Here is a 22700-nt window from a genome sequence, read left to right as displayed (position 1 = left end):
ACAGGATCCCCTGTCATTTTCTTACCTTCTTAGTCCTTCCCACACTGGTCCTCCACTCGTTGGGCTCCCGTTCCATGTAACTGGGATGCTTCCCCCATTTAGCACCATGGCAAGGGTGAGATGGTTACTGAAGGCTAAACATAAATTGTCAGTAGTAGCAAAACTCATATGAATTACATCCTGATATGGAACAGGCTTGCTGAGCATCAATGCATGGATAGTAACTCACTCTTTGTTTTCTTTTTGACATACAGCTGCAAGTCTAAGTCATGCACCACTGCATAAGGCCTGATATGGTGAGTGTTTCTCTTGAATGTCCTTCAGAATTGTGCCTATCTATGTCTGCAGATTCTTGTATTATCTTTAGGTCACTTTGCTTGTGAAATACCTCTGTGTATGCTGTAAGGTGACACAGAATGAAAATCAACACATGCTGAGCTTTTGTATGCATTGGTTGCTTCATGTGCACACAAGTCATATGCTACATGTGTTGTAGTTGGTAATGAAGCGTGAATACTTAACATGAAATTTGATCGGTATTTGTATTGATGGAGGTTAATGTGTTGCCAATGACAACACCACCAAATCTGAATATCATCCATTTCTGAAGGTCATTCTGCCCATCCCACGTGCAGGGGTAGGACTGGAACACTATGTTATTGCTCCTCTTATTGCTGATCAATGGGAGTGAGGTGGGTCTAGTCAATGAAAAGGACATGAAAAATTATGGTGTTGGATGGATTTGAAGTTTGGAGAGTTGTGAGGTGGGAGGATGGTAAAGGAGGATTCTGAGAAAAACTGGTAAGATCCAGGCCCAGGGCTTGGTTTGAGCCTTCACTGTCATCTGTGGATCAAAAGCTGTAGGTTCCAGAATTCTTTGCTCCTCTCTCCAAAATGAAAGCGAGAATAGCTGGCATGGGGGTTTGCTTAAGAAGAAAGAGCACTGCAGAGGAATTATGAAATTTGCATTCTGGGGGAGTGAAACATACACACCCACACAAGTCTAAACCTCACCAAAGTTACTGGATCTCTCCTGTCCCAGCAGCCCTGGTCTCCCAGTTTACCGCTAACCTTTTGGCACTGTTGCCTTCTTTCTCTGCCAGCTTCTTCAGAGGCATGTAGACACTTCTCCTGGTCTAGATCTTTGGGTGATAGCTGATTCTCTCACTTACCATTCCACCTTTGTGGAGGTCTGCTTGATAGTTTTGCTCGCCTCTATATTTCAGTATCATTGTGATACTTGTAGCTTCTAATCTGGGCCCTTGCAAACCACCAAGCACTGTGCAAGTTGTACCCTGATCATTTGGGTGTAACATCAGCCTGCCATCCATGCTCCGGCCACACTGTGGCTTCCACCAGCTTTAATTGCCACTTGAAGGGGGACCCCTACACTCGCCCAGTCCTGAATTTTGATCCAAATGTGCGGTGCCCTCTCCTGGACAGTTCAGATATCATAGATTCATTGCCTCAATAAAGCGTCAGTATCCAGCAGATTGCTACTTTAATTGCAATTACTGAAACAGTTCAGTTTAAATACAACATTAAATTAGTTCTTATTAAAGAATAAAAGAAGCTTATTTACAAAGAGTGAGAGGTTTTAAGGGAGTACAGGGTTTTAAAGTTAGAAAAGGTTATAAGAGACACAGAGGGTTTTTTTTTTGGTTTTTTTTTTGGTATCTAAGACTTAACTGTGCTTGGCTCAAGGTAAAATCCTTAGTACATGTTTCTGGCAACAGGGCTGAACAAATGATCATGTCAGAACCTCTCTGAAAGTCCAAAGATTGGTTTCTTTATCTTCATACATGTGTGAGAGGAAGAGAGAGAGGGTGAGAAGGAACGACAGAGTATCTGGGGTGCTTTCCTCTCCAACCACCCTTTGAAACTCATACCTGTAGATAAAGTTCCTTACCATTGTGTGGACTGAAATACGAGTCCTCCTGGTGAGAGAAAGTCCATGTTGTAGCTTGTTAAATGCATCAATCTGTTGTTCTTCCCCACTTTCCAAAGAATGGCCACTTAGTCAGTGATTGACAATCAGCTTTAGGGACAGTCAGCTAGAAGCATGATTCTCTTCCCTTTGTCTTTAAGGAACAGGTTTACCCTTTTTGATACATTTCAGTCGTAATTTCAGTTTATGTTCATAACTTTCCATATATTGTTGCTACACACATTTCACCATGATATCGTTGACCAGCAGCCTATGAGTTTTCAAATGATATTTCACAAAGCATATTTTGCTTCAAAATTATTATAACATGCAAGCTGTGCATGAAGGGGTGCATTCGCACACAGAACCCACCTGTAATCTCACACACACTCACCATCCTTACAAGAAGGATGGTCTTACAATTAAAAGAGACTGGGCTAGGCATCAGGAGAGCTCGTTTCAAATTCTGGGTACAAATCAGCCTGTTAGTGTGACACTGGTCAAATGACTTAATTTCTGAGTCTTTGTTCCCCTGTCATTTAGTATGGGGATTACCTTATTTCCTGGTGTCAAGGCTTTTCTCCACTCTGGCACTCAAAGTACAGAAGGTGGGAGCATGCAAGAAATCTTTAAAAAAAAACCCTTGCCACTAAAAGGTTTGTTAAAGCTCCCCAAGGTCACAGATTCCCTGGCCTTGGATTGGTACTGTTGCCACCACCAAAATGCAAAAACCCCTTTTGAGAACCCAGAAGGGCATATTAGGAATTCCTTCTTGTGGGGTATCCTTACAATCTTTTACTCCTCCTTCTGGAGGCAGCTTGAAAACTGTAACTTCTTTTAATAGGTTGGCTTTGCAGTTTTAGGCATGTTCACACAGACCCTTCTGCCTTCTGGGACACAGGAATCAGATCACGGTCTTAAAAAATGTTTTTTTTTTATTAACAGAACAAAGAAAATATACTTGATGAAACATTACTTGGTTGCTAGATGTTACAGAGCAACTAGAAAAGGATGTAAACACAGAAAATTGTTTCCCTGGAATTCAGTTTAGAAGAGTGACAGTGTAGCGGTGGGTGAGATTTTGTGTGCTCAACCCAGAGAAGTCCAACAAATTTAAAAACAAAGAGAATAACCTCATCCATCTGATTAAACATTCCCTGTTTTACTTACATGTCTGTAGTTTCACAATTTAGTCCTTCCCTTGGCATGGATGTCTCTGGATTCTCCATGCTTGTCTTCCTGGCTCAATTCATGTTTGTCCTGCTCACTTCTGGCTGCACAATAACAGGAACAAGAAGGCTACTGCTTCCAATTCAAAAGCTCACATTCTCTTTTCCTTGGTTCTCCTGGTTTCCTGCCAACTCACTTCTTGCTTTCCAAGCATTCTTGGTGATTCTCTAGGACCTGCTGCCTATGATTTTAACCCTTACAAACAAGACAGTTAGGGTTAGGTCTCAAGCATTAACCACTGTGAAAAGACTGTGCATAACTGAATGGCTGAAGAGTCCCGTAAAGGTTATTACCCTGCCCATCCATCACACAGTGGTGTTCCAAAAAGTAAAACAATCAATTTTCTATGTATGAATATGTAAGGCAAATGCTACTTAAATGATTTTTGCTCATAAAATCTAGCAGTTAAACACCTGAATTATATCACTTGTGTCTTCAGTTTACTTTGGACAACATTAAATGTTGGACTCAGACAACTTTAAAACATGACCCATCTTTGCCAGTAGTTATAATATAAAGTACAGGGTAAGATGCTTGTGAAATGAAAAAAATAATATGCCAAAGTTCAGAAACTTGGACAAATGAACGCATTGAGAGGATCTAAAGCAGAAGGAGTAAATCCTGGTCCATCGTAATTCGACAGTCGTTTTTGCATTGATTTCCAGGGCACCAGGATTTGGCCTGTAGCCACCTGTTTTCAGCTGTGACTTTGAAGTCTGAAACTTTGGAACTAAATAACATGCCTGTCATTGGGGCTTGACAGGCCCAAAACATGAAATGCTGAGGTCAGATCAAATCTCCCTTGGTCTCTTTCACTTAAATCCCAGGTGAAATAAGTACTTCCTTGGCCCAAGATCTGACCTAATTCAAAGCCAGAGTGAACCAATACATCTTTTGATGAGCCATGTAAATCACCACGCTTTAGCGTTTTTATTATTATTAGTTATGTCATATATGTCATATCTTTTGTAAATTCTACCCCTTTCTCCTACTTTTTTCTGTTATTGCTTTAGATTGGAAACAACTTGGGGGCAGGGGCCATTCATTACTGCGTACAGTGGAGTGGGGTCTATAGTTTCCACTATGATAAACATAAATACTAATAACTATTTATTTTTAATTTCTACTGAAGGAGGCTATGTCTGCATGGGCCCCTCCCTTTCAAAATGGGCATGCAAACACGGTGGATCAAAAATGCAAATGAGGTGCTAATCTGCATATTCAGCACCTCATTTGCATGATGGTGGCCACTCACCATTCTGGAGGATCTGCTTTTGAAATGCTAATCCTAATTTTTTTCAGGAAGAAGGGTGCTTTCGAAAGCGGGGCTTCCTTTTGTAGGAGCACCATCTGCAAGGCTGTTTTGCATTTTGAAAGCACCTCCTCTGGAATGGTGAGTGGCCATCATTATGCAAATGAGGCACTGCATACGCAGATTAGTGCCTCATTTGCATTTTGGTTATCTATGTTTGCATCCCCCTTTCAAAAAGGAGGGGACAATGTTGATCCAGCCATCGTGTCCAAGACTCACAATCAGGGATAAAGCATCCTGTTCCATCAATTACAAATAAGGAGGTGGTCTCTGCTCTGTAGAACTTACAGTGTGGGATTTTGGCATTATGCAGCATGTGGGTAAATAGGCCAAGGATGTGGGAGATAAAGGGCCTGGAGAACAGTAGAGACAAGAGTGTTTGCGTAAGTTAATGGTCACACTAAGCCTGCTCTGGTGGCATGACAGAGAATGCCCTGCTTGCTCACCCATGGATTTCAACCCTCAGGGCAGACAGCAGAAGCACTCTGGCCAATTGTAACTGCCTAGTTACAGTCCATCAAGTTAGTTGTAAAACCTTCTGGTCCAATTAAAATATATGCTCATTGTAGTCTCATGCAGCAGTTAATAAAAATAAAACTCATTAGGAGTATAGCATTTAGACAAGAGTGAGTGATATTTTTTTAAATGTTGCACTCAAAACCACATTGCTTTTAATCAGCATCTGTTCTGTGTTAAACTGCCTATAAAAGCCAGTGTACTGGTGACAGTGAGGAAAGATGAGAACAAACTAACAAGAAAACAACAAAAAACATGGTATTAACATCAAAGTGTACTAAAGCTGCTCTCTTTTTTCTTGGCATTTGAAAAATGTCTTAATTTTGACCCCAAATATGTTAGCTTTCTTTCCACCAATCAGGAGTTTGGACAAGAAGGGAGGAAAAATAAGAAGGCGGTTGTTGCAGATGAGCTAGAGCATGGGATTAAGGGGCAAAAAGAGAAGAGAGGCTAGTAAAACAGTTTGAATTAAGGATTTTTGCAAAGGCAAATTGGCTCCATCTTTTGGCACACTGGACTTTAGGAAAAGCAATGAAGTCCTCTAAATTAGGGAAAGCAGGAGCATATGAGATACGCTTCTGCACATAACTTTGATACAGGCTGATTTGGGCATTTTATGGACTCATTTCAGTTACCTCAGGTATTTTTAAAAGTTTTATCTAGGGCATCCATAGTTATAACTGAGTAGAACCTCGATTTTGCATATGCCAATCTTCTGAATGGCCAGTTATACCGACTGTTTGTCCCAATGTGTGGGAGGGGTGACAAACACAAAAGTGAAGTTGATGAAGACAAGTTGAAATCCCTTCACATTCCAATCTATTCAAAGCATAGATTGGAAAACAAATCTGATCCAATATGTCTGTTCACATGCTCTCATCAAAGCATCAAAATGAAAGTGTATGGAACTGATTAAAAATCATCAGTTTTTAAAATAAACATCATTTTTATTTGATGTTTGTTTTTTGAACATTTAAGGGTTCATATCTTCCAGTTTTTCTCAGCTACCATCAAAACTAGAAATGTAAAGAAAACTGAGGTTCTCCCATAATCACATGACTTAAGGAGCTCAGGCTTTAAGAAAAAATATCAATTATTTGGAGACCCATGATAAAACTTTGAGCTAGCAACACTGTTGTGTGCATAAATTGCAGGATTGGTGGCTATCTGATTTTGTGTGTGTGCACGTCACAATGTTCTTTGTTGTGAGGAGTGATATTCAGTACTATGAAATATTCAGAACATGGTAGGGAAGTGGATATTACAGCAGGCCAACTGAAGTGAAGTGTCAGCTGGTAATGTATTATTTGGAAAGCATATTGTCGGTCTGTTTCTTAAGAACAAAAGAACAGCCATACTGGGTCAGACCAGTAGTTCATCTAACCCCATATCTTATCTTTGAGCCTAAGACAAACAACATACATTCTAGAGGCTTATAGCCTTACAATGCGGAAGCAAGAAGGATTAGGACATCCATCTGTTTCTTTCAATTTTAAAGAAAATTCCTTTCTCAAATCATATTAATTAAGGAAACCGAATGACAGGGGTGGGCAATAAGCAAGATGTGGTTCTTCAGCGTTAGCTCCTCATGGTCTACCAGCACTTTATTTACCTGTGTGTCCACAGATACGTCCGCTTGCAGCCTCTGTTGGCTGCAGGTTGCCATTCCAGGCCAAGTGAAGCTGCAGGAAGTGGTGTCCCAGTCTAAGCCACTTCCCGCCACACCTATTCTCCGGGAACAGCAATCTGTGGCCAATGGGAGCTGCAAGTAGATGTATCTGTGGACACGCAGGTAAATAAAGTGCCAGCATCCCTCCCCCTCAGGGCTAATCCTGGTGAACTGCACCTGGCCCACAGGCTGCTTATTGCTCATCCCCTGCAATATGACTTGTTGGACAAATCTGTGCTTCATTCATTTGCTGGAAGTAATATTACTGTGCTTCTGAAAATGAAATGTAGTGTAAGTACCCAAGGGTGTTCAATCTGTCTAGTTTGAAGCTGGATTTAGGGTTTGAGGTATTGGTGAAAATTTATAAGATCCCTATTTGGCTGCAGCTCGTTTATTCCAAAAGCAAAATACAGAAAATGGCCTTTGTTTCACAGGAAGAAGTCATTTTTGCCGGGGGTGTTTTAGCAATATACCAAGAGGAGGTAACTGTCAGAAGCAGAGGTATGGTCTTAATTCTTTTCTTCAGTTTGCTGACAAAGACGAGGACTTGCAGAGTCCCAGATAGTGTATTGTGTTACATCATTGCTTATTGTCCTTTGGTGTAAGATCTGAAGTACCAGTTGATTTGGGTTAAATGACTAGTTTGTTGGGACTGGGAACAAGCTGATTTGGTGTGATTATTCAGTGCAGGTGACCTTTTCTCACAAAGCCCCATGCCACTGGGTGGAGAGTCCAAAGGGGCTCTCTGTGACACAATGATAAGACTGGTATAGTGATTCAAGAGTTCACTTTTGTCACTGATTTGATGAAATGTAATTATAGAACACATCGTCTGCTTGGGTTGTCTATCCTGCTTTCTGGCAGTCTGCCCTGAGGTAGGCACCCACAGTTGTTAACCACTCCAAATACTGGGCCAACTTCACCTGCTGCTTCAGGGCTCTTGCACCTTCTTTCGAAGTGCCTAGTGCTGGCCAGCATGGGAGAGAACAAATGGACGAGAAGGCCCTTGGGTCTGATCTAGTCTGTGTGGCAATTACTATGTTCCTCTGCTAAAATGGTCTGTTTTAGAAATTTAGTATGTGCCTTGCCTAGGTGATGTGGGACCTCTTGTCCAGAATACGATAAGTCTGTAAAGCTCTGTTAGGTGTCCAGGAAAGTGAATACTAAGCTTTTAATTAAACTTACTTTATATGATTTAGAATAGGAAGACTGTGTCTAGACTAGCATTCCACTTTTGAAAGAGGCGTGCAAATGAGGGAAACAGAAAATGCAAATGAGGTGCAGATTTATATATCTGGCTTCTCATTTGCAAATTCTTCTTTCAAAAGATCTTCTTTTGAAAGAAAAAAACAGTATAGACGGGGCTCTTTCGAAAGTAATGCCCATCTTCGAAAGAACCCTTCTTTTAAAAAAAAGTCATTACTTTTGAAAGAGCCGCATCTACACTGCTTTTCTTCTTCTGAAAGAAGCTATTTCGAAAGAAGAGTATGCAAATGAGGTGCCTGATATGTAAATCTGCACCTCCTTTGCATTTTGATTTTCCCTCATTTGCACTCCTCTTTTGAAAGAAGAATGCTAGTGTACAAGTAGCCGAAAAGAAGGGCTTGAAGGAGAAAGGAGAGAAAAACTAAATCAGCTGTGAAAGTGATACATTACATTGCTGTATGTTTAGTTTAGCTTTGCATGGGATAATGGCAGCACATATTTTGATGTTAGACAAGTTAAACTTTTTGTAGTATGATGAACCTTGAAAGGACAAGCTTTTTCCCTCCCTTTTTTTGGCAAATCAACTTGCTCATGAGGTATTTTCTCCCAAGCTTTATTAGCATGATAGACTTACTCCTAGTTCCCTTTTTCTTTGTTACACAACATCCTAGCTATCAAAACAAAAAAGCAGTAAAGTAGCACTTTAAAGACTAACAAAACAATTTATTAGGTGAGCTTTCATGGGACAGACCTTCTTCTAGCTAGTGAAGCTGAGGGAAGGTTTGTTATTATCTTCAGTAGGCTTGAGGTTTCCCTACTTGTGATAGATTCATTCTTTTCCCCACAAAGAAGGCAATTTCTAATGGCTCGCTCATTCAGCATCTGCGTGAATAACTTTTAAGCACTGTTAGGTGTAAGACCACAGCTGGTTTAAAAATGGGATAATTTTTTATGAACATTTTTGTTAAAAGATTGTCTCTGTTAACATTTTGGAATTAGAAATTTTTCTTTCAGCTCTATTATATACTTCAGTTCCCTCCACCCTAACATTTCGGATTCTATCTCTTTGCAGGTGCCTTTGTAAATGGTGTGAGAAGTGGTGCATGTGAAAGGGGACCAGAACTGAGGTAGAAAAATTCTACCTTGTGCTTCCGTTTTGAGCCTTGAATTTTCAAGACTGAGTGTGTTGACAATTTCTATTCATTGCCTTGGCAGATTAGTTATATGACTACTTTTTAAAGATATATATATATCTCTACTGTACAGTACTATTGCTGGAAATGGGTTAATAAATAACACCCCAGATGATAGTGTACTTCATATTGTACAGTGATCTATATTGCTGTCTCTAATCCATTTTTCACAGTGCTACTTCTTAGATACAGTGAATTTTCAAATGATATGGAAGAAGGAAATATTCCCTTTGACTGGTTAAAATTCATATGCCATCTCTGTTGATCTCCCTTGACATTCCCATTCCTTGTCCTCTCATGGCAGCACAAAGAAACATAGTTATTTACCCTGGGACACAGGTGACTGAACTTATAAAAATCACTACAGGACGAGACGTATTGAGACCTGGCACAGCATGACAAATTCTGGCCAGGTTCGCCAAGAAGAGATGTATTGATTTTTAAATGATTAATAAGGAGAATATAATTGTATTTCATTAAGATGGATGGGATTTCATTTAGTCTGTCTTCTCCTTTTCCACTTCAGATGCGAAAGGAAATCAAGTCATCATCAGTGGCACCTCGTGTTAGTCTGCCATGGCAACAAGGTCATTGATTGAGTAAAAGAAGTTTCAGTGAGGCTAGCCCAGTCCTTTAATGGGGTTGCTGTACAGATAATGTGGAGAAGACAATTGGCTAGGTTTCTCTGATTATTTAGGAATCTACTAGGGGCTAGACGAATGCCTGAGCTTACCTTTTGTTAGCCCCTGCTTTGTGTCCTTAATTGCATATTATCAGTAACAGGTCAGTTTGGACACATCTATATATACGGTTAGTATTTTATTTCTTTGTAAATCCCTGATAACAATTCACTTCTCTGAGTCTCAATAACAGAGACACAGAAAGAGACATGAATTCAAAATCCTTAAATGTTAGTCCTAATATGTTCTTCAGTGTTTAGGCCTTAAATACACAAATGCACTTCAGCACCTTCTGAATAGTAGACCTATGAGTGGAGATCCTGCATGGCAGGGTATCTCTTTTAAGAAACTACTTCGGGAAGCACTGGACAAGTGACTACTCACTCACTTTCCAGACAAAACAAAAAGCAGTCAAGCAGCACTTTAAAGACTAGCAAAATAGTTTATTAGGTGAGCTTTCGTGCGACAGACCCACTTCTTCAGACCACTGAAGAAGAAGTGGTCTGAAGAAGTGGGTCTGTCCCACGAAAACTCACCTAATAAACTATTTGCTCGTCTGTAAAGTGCTGCTTGACTGCTTTTTGTTTTGAGAGTGTATAACTAGCACAGCTCCCTCTCTGTTACTTTCCAGACAAGGTGTTTAGGTGCAATAGTGATCTATTTCTTAAGGATATTGTAGAATGATAGGTTAGACAAAGTGAGCTATGCTACATAATTATTAGCAATAGAAAGAAGAATGCAGCTCTTTATAACCTGAAGGTCAGGGAGAGAGGAAGACAAAGAAGGGTTAAAAATGTGTTGAAACTAAGAGTTATTTCATGTAAAGGAAGTTGAGAAGCGCTGAATCTTGATATGTATCACCTGGTTTATGTGTTCAGGCAGTTTCATTTATTCTGTATTTCACATGTAAATCTCATGTTGTGGGTTCTTAGACAACATCCTAATTATCAAATTATCAGCTAAGGATATGGGAACTACCAGCCTGCTAACTCTGAGGATGTGGACAGCTGTTGAACAATGCTGTGATAGGCAGACTTTAAGGGTTTGCCAAAACAGCCTGAAGCAGTAAGTCTCCAAGCAGAGCTCAATGGGTTGTGGTTCATGCTATAGTCCAAAATATAGCTAGGTAGATATAGTGATTCAGGATGCAACTTGTGCTCTGAAGCCTAGAGACTGTGATGGGTTTCTAAACAGCTATTGTTAGCACAGTCGTGTTTTCCCACATCTTTTGACTGGGGCTCAGGGGCTTGCTGATGCTGAGGATACATGTATACTTAAAGGATCAGCACATATCTAAATAACGATAAAGTAATACTCATGGGCTAAGTCTACACTAGTGAGTTTTTTTTCAAAGAAGCTGGGGCTGTTTCGAAAAAGTCCATGGAGTGTCTACACATAAAATGCGTTCTTTCGATATTAAATCAGAAAAATGCAACGTTTTTTCTGGCAGTCCTCTTTGTGTCCCAGGTGAGGAAGAGCACCTTTCTCTTAAAGATTCTTTCAGAAAAAACCATGCACAGACACCCTGGGAACCCTTTTTATGAAAGAGCAGTCCTCATGGCACCAGACGTTTTGATTCCTGGCCCATTCTTTTGAAAGAGTGGGGGCTCTGTGGATGTTCTCTATTGAAAGAGCAGATTGATTTTTTTGGATCTGCTCTTTTTGTGTGTGGATGCACTTTTTCAAAAGAAACTTTTTCAGAAGAGATCTTCTGGAAGAACTTCTTTTGAAGAATCTCTGTAGGGCAGATGTAGCCATGTAGTTATCCTGGGTTGAAAATAGCATCTTCACAATTTCACGTTAGAGGGTAACTTCTTATGTCATTGCATATCTGTGCAACTTGTTATTTCTCATGAAATGTGGGGCTCCTCGTTTATTTCCACTTTTGTCAATAGCATTGAGATCTATTGATAGAAGAGTGTGAAATATTCTGAAGTCCGTATTATAGGCAAGAAAACTGAAATATGGGTAAAATGATTTCTTTCCTTGGAGGTAGAACAGGTTGGACCTTCCTGGTCTGGCATCCTCAGGAGCCAAACTAGGGAGTTTGCCAGACCAGTAGAAGTCAATGCTGGCTCATCTGCTGCTGGCCAACAGGCTCTCCCAGGGCCTCTCCCAGAGTCAGCCTCCCCTTCTGGCTGCTGACTCTGCTTCTGGCCCCAGCTGGGCTTCCTGTTGCTGGTCCTTCTGCCTCCAGCCTGACTATGTTCCTGCCCTGGCCCTCACCCTCCCCCACAACTGGACCCCTGGCCATCCCTGAACCCAGCCATGGGGGTTCCTGCATTAGATCCTGGATTGGAGAGGTTCAACCTGTAGTGGGCTAGTCATTGGGCTGTCGGTTTGTGTCTTGGGCTGGATATTTATAGCCTGTATGAGGTTGAGCAAGTCACTTAGCCTCCAAGTTGAAATGAAGGTACACTTGAACCTCAGTTCTTTGGGTGACCCTCACTCAGGAACATCCATGGTAGGGTCATTGGCAGGGGGTGGGGGATGTGGCTCTGTGCCCTCTTGCTCCCACTCTTCTCCCAGCTTGGGAAATGGCAGTGCAGTGATGCGCTTATCTGTAGGCTTCTCCCCACCACTCTCATAGTGTTGGAGGGTGGTGATTGGAGTATTGGGCAGGGGGTGTTGAGCCACATGTGCCCCCAGGAGTGAGACACCAGGTAAGTGCCCCACCCTCACTCCCCCCACGTACCTTCACTTCCTCCGTGGTCTGAAAAATTCCTTCATCTGTCACAACCTGTTTCCCAGGGCTGCTGGACTGAAGAGGTTCACGTGTATTATTATTTTACTTACATAACTTGCTGAGCACCTGTGAAGATTATTAGCAAAGTGCTTTGAAAAGAAAAGGCTGGATGTGTGAACAGTTATTGAATACCCTCTACAGTGTGGAACAGCAGTGAGCACCACTAGAATGAGGGGAAGTGAACCCTTTCTGGTTGTAGCCTAGAATTGTTGCTTTCCTCAGAGGTCAAAATGGTGTGGTTCTCAGAACACGCAAGTAGAGGAAAGGGAGTTGGGATGGGGAAGACAGCAAGACAAGGAAGAGAGAATTGCTGATTTTGAAAGACAACAAGAAAAGAATAATACTATTGGCACTTTCAGCCTCAGCTGTGAGAGATTGCCAAGGCATGTCTGAAAAATACTCTTCTACGTGCCACAGGTTAAAAACTATGTAAGGTCGGCTCATCCCTCTATCCTCCTGAAAGATCAGCTGGGATCCTTTGTCATACATCTGATGAAGTGAGCCTTTGCCCACGAAAACTTATGCTCCAAAATATGTTAGTCCATAAGGTGCCACAGGACTTCTTGTTGTTTTTGAAGATACCGACTAACTCGGCTACCCCTCTGATACTCAGATCCCTGGGTCTTTTTGTGTGGAATTATCAGACTGGGCTTTAACAGTTTGAGCTAAATTGAATGTGTGGAGACACTGGAGAACTCATGATGGATTTTGTACAACTGAGTTTTGTACAACTAAGAAAGGAAGTTTGAATATATATAACTTTCATAGACCTTGAACAGGCCTTTGATAGTGTAGACAGAAATACACTGTGGAGACTGTTGCAGTATCATGGCATTCCCCAGAAGATCATTAATCTCATTCGAGCCAATTACGAACCTTCCACTTGCCAGGTTGTACATAATGGCACTTCTGATGGAATCTTTCACTGTCCGAACAGGTGTGAGACAGGGATGTCTACTCTCACCGTTCCTTTTCCTTATAGTTATGGATTGGATTATGCTAAAAACAACAAGCGAACACCAAAGAGGTATTCAGTGGACCTTCTCTCGTCAATTAGAGGATATTGATTTTGCTGATGACATTGCTCTCCTGGCACATCGGCATGAGCATATGGACAGCAAAGTTGCAGCACTGGATAGCGCTGCCTGAAAGGCAGGCGTGAAAATCAGTAGATGTAAAACTAGAACTATGAGGGTCAACCACACTAAACAAGACAACATCACTTTACGGGGAGAGACCCTCGAAGACGTCGAACAATTTGCTTATCTCGGTAGTGTTGTGAATAAAAATGGTGGTACTGACCTAGACATCAAATCCAGGATTGGCAAAGCCACAGCAGCATTTCAAACCCTGTGGCCAGTATGGAGATCACACAACATCTCTGTTGAAACAAAGCTGAGAATCTTCAATTCAAATGTAAAGTCCGTCCTGCTGTGTGCCTGTGAATCATGGTGCACCACAAAGTCCTCAACACACAAACTGCAGACATTTTTGAATAGATGCCTGAGGTACATATTACAAATAAGATGGCAAGACAAAGTCACGAATGAACATCTGTGGACACGAACAGGCCAAGAGCCAGTGGGAATCCAAATAAAAAGGAGAAAATGGGGATGGCTGGGACATACTTTGAGGAAATCCCCATCCAGCATTGTTCGACATGCCCTAAAATGGAATCCTCAGGGGAAATGCAGCCGAGGAAGACCCCAAATAACATGGAGGAGATCTACAGTCATGGAAGCACAAGAACTGGGATATTCATGGGGCCAGATTGAAGCCATTGCCCAAGATAGAACCAGATAGAGGAGTCTTGTGGATGACCTATGCCCCACTTGGAGTTCACGGTTTTAACTTTAACTAAGTGGTTGCGCACATGATATTGCACATATCACCTCCCAAGTGCTTCAGTGTCCTATTTGTGTTTGACCTGTTTCTCTCTACTCCAGAAACTGACATTGTATTATACTGAGGGCATTTTACAACTAAAGTCCTTCAGGATAAGAAGTGGTGTTTTTATTTACAAATTAAAACAGTATTTCAACATATTCTACAATCATTTATATATAATATATCCTCAGAGATGTTTTAATGAGAGGTCTCCAGGAAACTTGATTTAGCCTAATGGCAATGACTGGAAAGGTAGGATGATCTTGTCTTTAGGATGGCAGACAATAATTCAGGAGATCTTGGTTTAATCACTGGCTTTTCCACAGACTCTGTGTGATTTTGGGCAAGTCACCTCTGCTTTGCCATTCCTTATCTGTAAAATGAAGTAGATAATTTTATCGTTCTATGACTTATCTGTTTAGGCCCTAATTCTGCAACAGTTTGTGCATGAAAGTATGAGCTATGTAGGTCTTCACTGACTGAGGTCTGAGAGGCTCCTTATGGACACAGTAGTCCACCCAGGAACAAATAATTGCAGTATCAGAGACTTGGACAGTGAACTTATTGGCACAGAGATCATCTCTTATTAAGTATTTGTACAGCCCTTTGTGCAACTGTGCAGGAAAAGCTGAAGTACTCAATGCTTTTTTTTGCCTCAATCTTCACGGACAAACTTCCACATCACAGTCCTAGACAATACAGTATGCGAAGGTGGAGGGCAGCCATCTGTGGGGAAGGAACAAGTTCTGAGCTATCTAGAAAAACTAGATGTACACAAATCTATGGGTCTGGATTTAATGCACCCTAGGGTACTGAGGGAATTGGCTGAGGTCATTGCTGAACCTGTGGCCATTATCTTTGAAGACTCTTAGAGATCAGGGGAGATACTGGATGACTGGAAGAAGGCAAACATAGTGCCCATCTTTAAAAAAGGAAAGAGGGACAATCCAGGGAACTATAGAACGGTCAGCCTTACCTCAATCCCTGGGAAAATAATGGAGGGGATCCTCAAGGAATCCATTTTGGAGCCCTTGGAAGAGGGGAAAGTGATCAAAAGTAGCCAACATGGATTCACCAGGGGCAAGTCCTGCCTGACCAATGTGATTAGCTTCTTTGATGAGGTAACAGGCTCTGTGGACATGGGGAAGTCAGTGGATGTGATATACCTTGACTGCAGCAAAGCTTTTGATATGGTCTCCCGCAACATTCTTGTCCATAAGTTAAGGAAATGTGGATTGGATCCTTGGACTATAAAATGGATAGAAAGCTGGCTTGATGGCTGGGCCCAGTGGGTAGTGGTCAATGGCTCAATATCTGGATGGCGGTTGGTTTCAAGTGGAGTGCTGCAAGGCTGGGTTCTGGGGCCGATGTTCAACATGCTTATTAATGACCTGGATGAGGGACTGGATTGCACCCTCAGCAAGTTTGCAGATGACACAAAACTAGGGGGAGAGATAGATACGTTGGAGGGTAGAGAGAGAATCCAGAGTGACCTGGATAAATTGGAGGATTGGCCCAAAGAAATCTGATGTGGTTCAGCAAGGAGAAGTGTAGAGTCCTGCACCTGGGATGGAAGAATCCCAAGCATTGTTATAGGCTGGCTCAGCAGCAGTACGATGGAAAGAGACCTAGGAGTTATGGTGGATGAAAGGCTGGATATGAGTAAACAGTGTGCCCTTATAGCCAAGAAGACTAACAGCATACTAGGGTGCATTAGGAGGAGCATTTCGAGCAGATCTAGAGAAGCAGTTATTTCTCTTTATTTGGCACTGGTGAGGCCACATCTGGAATATTGTGTCCAGTTTTGGATCCCCCAGTATAAAAAGGACGTGGATTTGCTGGAGCAGGTTTAGTGGAGGGCAACAAAAATGATTAAGGGGCTGGAGCACAAGACCTATGAGGATAAGCTGAGGGATTTGGGCTTGTTTAGTTTACAGAAGAGAACACTGAGGGGTGATTTAATAGCAGCCTTCAACTTACTGAAGGGAAACTCTAAAGAGGAGAGTGAGAAACTGTTCTCAGTGGTGTCAGATGGCAGAACAAGGAGTAAAGGTCTGAAGTCGAAGAGGGGGAGGTGTAAGTGAGATATTGGGAAAAAACTACTTCACCAGGTGGATGGTGGAGCATTGGAATGCATTGCCTAGAGAGGTGGTGGATTCTGCATCCCTCAACGTTTTTAAGTCTCATCTTGACAAGGTGCTGGCTTTGATTACTTAGTGGGGGTTGATCCTGCTTGAAGCAGGGGGCTGGTCTAGATGACCTCCTGAGGTCCCTTCCAGCCCTGTGATTCTGTGATTCTGTGCCTTGATTTTCGTTGCAAATAACTTCAACCATTGCTCAAATTGGGTCAATATTAGCACCTATTTAGCACATACAAAGAAATTTAATGGTAGTTAAACAGGTAGCGAATATCAAATATTTTGATACACAAATTGCTGAATAGAATTTAAAGCATTCGTTTATCTTAATATTCAGGATGCATCCATCAAAAGGAGTTTGGTGTTAGTTGCTTCAGTCAAGGGCAGCTGTATTGTCATGGCCTCTGGGAAGAATTGCAGTGTGTTATGGTACTGAGTGAACAGGCTCAAAAAGATGAGGCAGCAGAGTTTCAAAGTCCTGGAGACAGTAGCTCTGTCTACTGATTTTCCCCTTCCCCAATACTGTGCTTTTTCCCATGGGGAGGCGGAGGTGGAGGGAAGGAAGAAATTTCATGTAAAAGTCCCATTAGGATTTCTCCTACAAGTGAAGAAACACATATGTTAAGTCTGCACAAACAACCTTGATTCTGCCCCATGTGCACTGACATTTTGAGGATACCGTTTTCAGATTCATGAACCACAGACCATGTATCTAATAACATAATACCATTGCAATGTTTTTTTTCTTTTTTGTACAACCACTGACACACACACACACACACACACACACACACATACATGTAGATTCTCTTTCCACTCAATACATGGGATGGAGTTGTCAAAATTCTGGTTGAGCCTGGAACTGGTGTAGAGGGCCTGGCTTCACATGGATCCATCCTATAAGTCTTCCATAACTGGGGGCAAACCCTGCCCTCCAATAGGATGGTGTGGCAGAACTTCTGCAGAAGGATCCCTGTGGAAGTGATATGTAATGCTCCTTCCTGAAGGCTCTTCCAAGTTCTATAAGAAAGCTGAAATTCAAAGGACTTTATGTAGGTATTTTATTTATTGCTTTTAGTGAAGAAACAAAAGATTGTTTTGTATATATTTAATAATAATTTTAAAAATAATGCTTATTTTAGAAATATCTAGTCTACTCTCCCATGTTTTGTTTAAAGGAGCTCTGGAAGTTTTGTGATCTGTTTAGCTTCACTTATTCCCTAATATTAATGAGTCACTTTATATTAAACGTGCTACCAAACACCTAGTTTAAACAGCCTGTTTAAAAATCTCTTCTGTTCTTAGCAGCTTAGCTTTCAGTCTTTGCTCTTGTCATTGCACTGGTTTTGGAGTCTTCTGGTCTAGTTAGGTCCTGAATGTCTAATGTATGAAACCAAGCTGAATTTAAAATAAGCAGTTCCACTATATCAGGCCACCTTTATGCAGCAGAAACATACAACCCTGTCTCTTCATTGTTGATTACCCTTATCTCTCACTCTCTTTATTTTTTGCATGGGTCATTTTCAAAGTTTTACTATTATTTTCAGTGTTACTCTGGTTCCCCCAACCCCTGCCATTTTTTCTCTGTTCTTTTGGTCCATAGTTTATTTTTATTGGTTACAGTAATACTGCAGGCTTTTCTACAGCTGAGCACAGCTGCTAATGTTAGCTATTGATTCCACATGTTAGCTCGAAAAGGTACAATAATGTGTTTTAATCATTGCCTTTGGCTTTTCCTCTTTCCACTCCCAGCAATGCCCTATGCCTCAGGCCTGGCATGGCAAGGATCCAAAACGGATCCGAGTTACGTCAAACCGTGCTCCGCCAAAATGCCCAAATATCCACAGTGTGTTTGAATAACTGCTGTTAGAAGGTGTAACTCCATCCAGCTCCCTAGAAAATGCTTCAAATTATCAACAGTAGAGGTGCTGACAGGCAGGAAATGTTGTGGGCATGGCAGAAGGCTACGCTACCTCTGGCCCAAAGGGGAATACCTTGGCCGTACAATTGTAACGCTATTTAAGTCCCATATTCAAATCCCTCTGGCTCTGAGGAAGCTCCAAATTATAACAGTTCTCCTCGGGGACTGGCACATAATCAACCCTGCTGAAAATATTTTGAGTAGCACTAAATAAATCCCAGTTCTAATTAAGTTACTGAGGCTACTTGGGGACTGCGCATCTGGAAGTGCCCCCAAAAGCCCTGTGATACTGCAGCAAAGCGCAGTCACCTTTATGACAATTCCTTGGGAGTCCTTAGCAGCTCAACAGCTGTCTCCAGGAAGCAATTGTGAGAGTCACCTTGCGGCTCAAAACTGTCCCACATTAAATCATTGCTTATTGATTTAATCTGGCAAGTTCCTTGTCACTCAGTGAGGCATCTGCTGTAGCTGCTCTTTGAACTAATGCCCCTTATATCTGAAAGTAGAGGGCCAATGCTACAGCTAACGCAGCGCCCAATGGCGTTTTTCAATAGCAAAACTGATACGCTTTCCCCAAGCCACTAGTCAGTCTAAAGGATGTAGGCAACTGGGAATTCAATCCTGAAACACAAAGAGGGTAAAATCATGGCCCCATGGAACTCAATAAGAGTTTTGCCATGGCAGCTTAAGAACACTTACCAGAGATTTTTAGCACACTGGAGGATCAAGCTCAAAGGCAGTAGTGTTTTTTTAGCTCACCGAGGGTATGTCTACAAAGCAAAGTTGTTTGGAAATAGCTACCATTATTTCAAAATAACTTTGCTAGCATCTACACAACGCAACCACTATTTCGAAATAATTTTGAAATAGCGCTTAGCTTATTTCAAAATAAGTAAGCCTCATTCTGGCTGGGTCTACACTAGCACCATCTTTTCGAAAGGGGATGCTAATGAGACACTTCAAGATATGCTAATGATGTGCTGCAATAGATATGCAGCGCCTCATTAACATAATGGTGACTGCGGCACTTCGAAAGTGCCACTTTTGATTGCACGTGACTCGTCTACATGGGGTCCTTTTTGAAAGGACCCTGCATACTTTGAAATCCCCTTATTCCTATAACTAAATAGGAACAAGGGGATTTGAAAGTATGTGAGGTCCTTCCAAAAAGGACCCCATGTAGACAAGCCATGCGCGATCGAAAGCAGCACTTTCGAAGTGCTGCAGCTGCCATTATGCTAATGAGGGGCTGCATATTCATTGAAGCACATCATGAGCATATCCCGAAGTGTCTCATTAGCATCCCCCTTTCGAAAGGGGGGGGGGTGCTAGTGTAGATATAGCTTCTCTGAGGAATAGTGCCTATTTTGAAGTAGATATTTTGAAATATTGGCTGTGTAGACCCTATTTGAAAATAAGCCATAGTGCATCCAATTGGTCTGTTTCAAAATAGGCTTGCTGGCTACATCTACACTACAGTAGGGTAACCATCCATCCTGTATTTGGCAGGACGGTCCCATGTTTGGGATGCCAAAAAGGTGTCCCGACTTTAAAAGGGGTTAATTGTCCCGTATTTGCCTCCCCCACCACCTGCTGACCTTTTCCACCAGCAGCTGCTGGCTGGAGAGCACTTGGCCACCATGTTCATGCCACTTCCCCAGGGCTCCGTGGTGGGATGGGGGGAAGCTGCTGCTTCCCTGGGACTGGGCAGGGTCAGCCAGCAGCTGCCACCTCCCTGGGGCTGTGGGGGGGCACCAGCATCTGCTGCTTTCCCAGGGCTCTGTGGGGGAGGGCCGGAAGTTGCCACTCCCCCTGAGCTGTGAGCAGGGGGCAAATACGAGACAGTTGTAGGGACAAAGTGCATGTGGCTGTCAACTCCTTCCTGGCTCCCTGGGGCTTGGGAGAGCCAGAAGGAGTGGTCTCTACTTCTCCCATATCTCCCTGTCCTGTATTTGGGACAGGGAGATATGGTTGCCCTACACTGCAGCCAACTGTTGGCAGAAGTTATTGTCAGAAGAGATCTTCCAGCAAAACTTCTGTTGACAGATCACAGCCACACACAAAAGTGGATCGAAAGAACAATGCACTCTGGTGAAAGAGAGTAACCAGACTGCCCAGCTGCTCTCTTGACAGAATGGCCAATTGGAAGGAGAGCACACTGGGCCCCCCAGAGCGTCTACACAGCATTTTGGTTGACAGAATCTGTCAACAAAAGCATTTTGCCTCATCGCAGGGAGGCAGAAGGCTGCCAGAGGAAGTGCTGAGTTTTATCAACAGACTGTTGACAAAATGTATTCTGTAGGTGTAGATGCTCCATGAATTTTGTCAACAAAACTCTCTAGTGTAGACGTAGCCACTGTGTGTAGATGGTCTATTGCAAAATAGCTGAGGGCTAGTTTGAAATGCATTTTGTGCACAGATGTGTTATTTCAAAATAAGCTGTTTTGGAATAACTCTTTCGCAATAGCTTATTTTGAAATAGCTTTGCTGTGTAGACATACCCCTACAGACTTATCTTGAGCTTAGCGGTTAATGTTCCATCAACATCAGCAGAGATGTGGACAATGCCTGAGATGGTTGAGAAGCCCTTTACATTGAAATTATGAATTTAAGCTCTGAGCTGGCAAGTACTTACCCCAGGGCACAGTGTTTTCTACTGGGAGAAGCCCCAGTGATGTCAATAGGTGTAAAAGGGACTGCCACTTTGAAGACAAGGCCACTTATTTAGGTGCCTTTCTTTAAAGATTTTTATATGGTTGACTATGCAGACTACAGGTAGCAAATGGTGGACTTGTGACTGAAATGTAACTGCTTGTGGCGTAGAACACAGCAACAATTGAACATTCAATGGTACTACTATGTGATGGGGTCAGTCAAGCTACTGTACAATAGTGCCTTATGACAGCACCTCCTTCAACCCTGCTACTTTTAATAAACATCCAGTTAAGGGCAGGGCCACTGATCTGAGGAGGGGGATGAAGGGGACAGATCTCAAGGAAACTAGCAATTCCAAATGACATGGGGATCCTGGTTGCTGTTGCTGCTACTGCGGCAACAGCAGCAGCAGTATTGGCCCCTTTAAATTGTCATCAGAGTTGTGTGTGGTGTACTCAGGGTACCCCGAAGGGCTGGCTGAGGGAAGCTAGTCCCAGTACCTCCCCTTCTGCCAAGGCCTTGTTCCTTCTGGAAGTGCAGAGCTGGGCTCCCTCCCACCTTGCCCAGTGACCTGACAAGTCTCTCTGCAGCCCTGGTTTAGGTAAATATTTAGGGTGAAAGGCTAGCGACTTCAAACATGCACATTTATTGTACAACACTGTGAGGTGGCATGGCAGGGTGCGGGGAATATTTTATGAAGCTCAGTCTGGGTGAAGTCTGGCTAAGCTTCAGAACTTCAGGGTGCTTCTCAGAACTGAACAGCAACTTTAGAACTTTTCAGGTTCTTTTGTGACTAGATTTAATGCTAAAAGTCATTCTTATATTTGCCTTACAATAATATGATAGGGCCCAAGGCCCCATTGTTTTGAGCCTGGTACAAGCTCCTAGTGAATGACAGTCTCTGACCTGGAAAGCTTATCTAACGAGATTTGACAGGAAAGGGTAGGTGAGGAAACAGTTCTGGGAAGAGCCGAGAATATAATCTCAGGGCTCTTTAGGCCCAGTTCAGTTCACTGTTCAGTAGGTCATGCTGCTTCTCAAGCCCATGTAGATTTAACATCACTTCAGATGAATGAAAACTAGTCTGATCATTGACTGTAGTGTTAACATAGTTTCGGATGAATGAGATAAATAATTAAAGACCTTCTGCAGGGCATTTGCTGAAGCATGTAGGATATAACCATGCAGTGTTTTGGAGCAAGCAGGAGTGACCCTTCTGGCCTGGGTTGACAGCTTTGTACTAGTGGAGTTTGTACCGGTGTTTTAAGAACAGCCGTGTAGATAGTGCTTTGAATGTGCAGCTTTGGCTGGAACTTGGGGAGCGGGGATTGGCTTTACAGCCCAATTTTCATCTTCACAGTGCTACACAGATACTTTTAGAGCACTACTGCAAGCCCCGCTGCACCACTTCTGTCAGCGTGGACTGACAGGTTAAATGTGCCTCATGTCAAAATGCTGTCTAGACGTACCCTTAGAAAAGAGACAAGTGGCATTTCTTTTCAGGACATACTTTTGACAGTTTGTACTGGTGTTATCCAACAGTATAGCTGTGCTATAAAGAGCATAAGAAAAAAAAATGAGCATGTTGCAATGTTCTTACAGGCTTACTTGGCTTCATGC

General features: G+C 42.4%; 1 long non-coding RNA gene across 1 annotated transcript; it reads left to right on the top strand.

Annotated features, from left to right (window-relative positions):
* The first annotated feature begins 251 nt into the window (after positions 1-251).
* LOC142008979 (uncharacterized) lies at positions 252-8968 on the top strand. Its single transcript, XR_012644287.1, has 3 exons — positions 252-296; positions 7089-7155; positions 8933-8968. It is a non-coding gene; the product is annotated as an uncharacterized LOC142008979 (long non-coding RNA).
* The last annotated feature ends 13732 nt before the right edge of the window (positions 8969-22700 follow it).

The sequence above is a fragment of the Carettochelys insculpta genome, chromosome 2 (assembly GCF_033958435.1).
Source record: "Carettochelys insculpta isolate YL-2023 chromosome 2, ASM3395843v1, whole genome shotgun sequence".
Classification (NCBI taxonomy): Eukaryota; Metazoa; Chordata; order Testudines; family Carettochelyidae; genus Carettochelys; species Carettochelys insculpta.
Note: the sequence above shows the minus strand (reverse complement) of the source record. Positions and strands in the feature narration are given on the sequence as shown.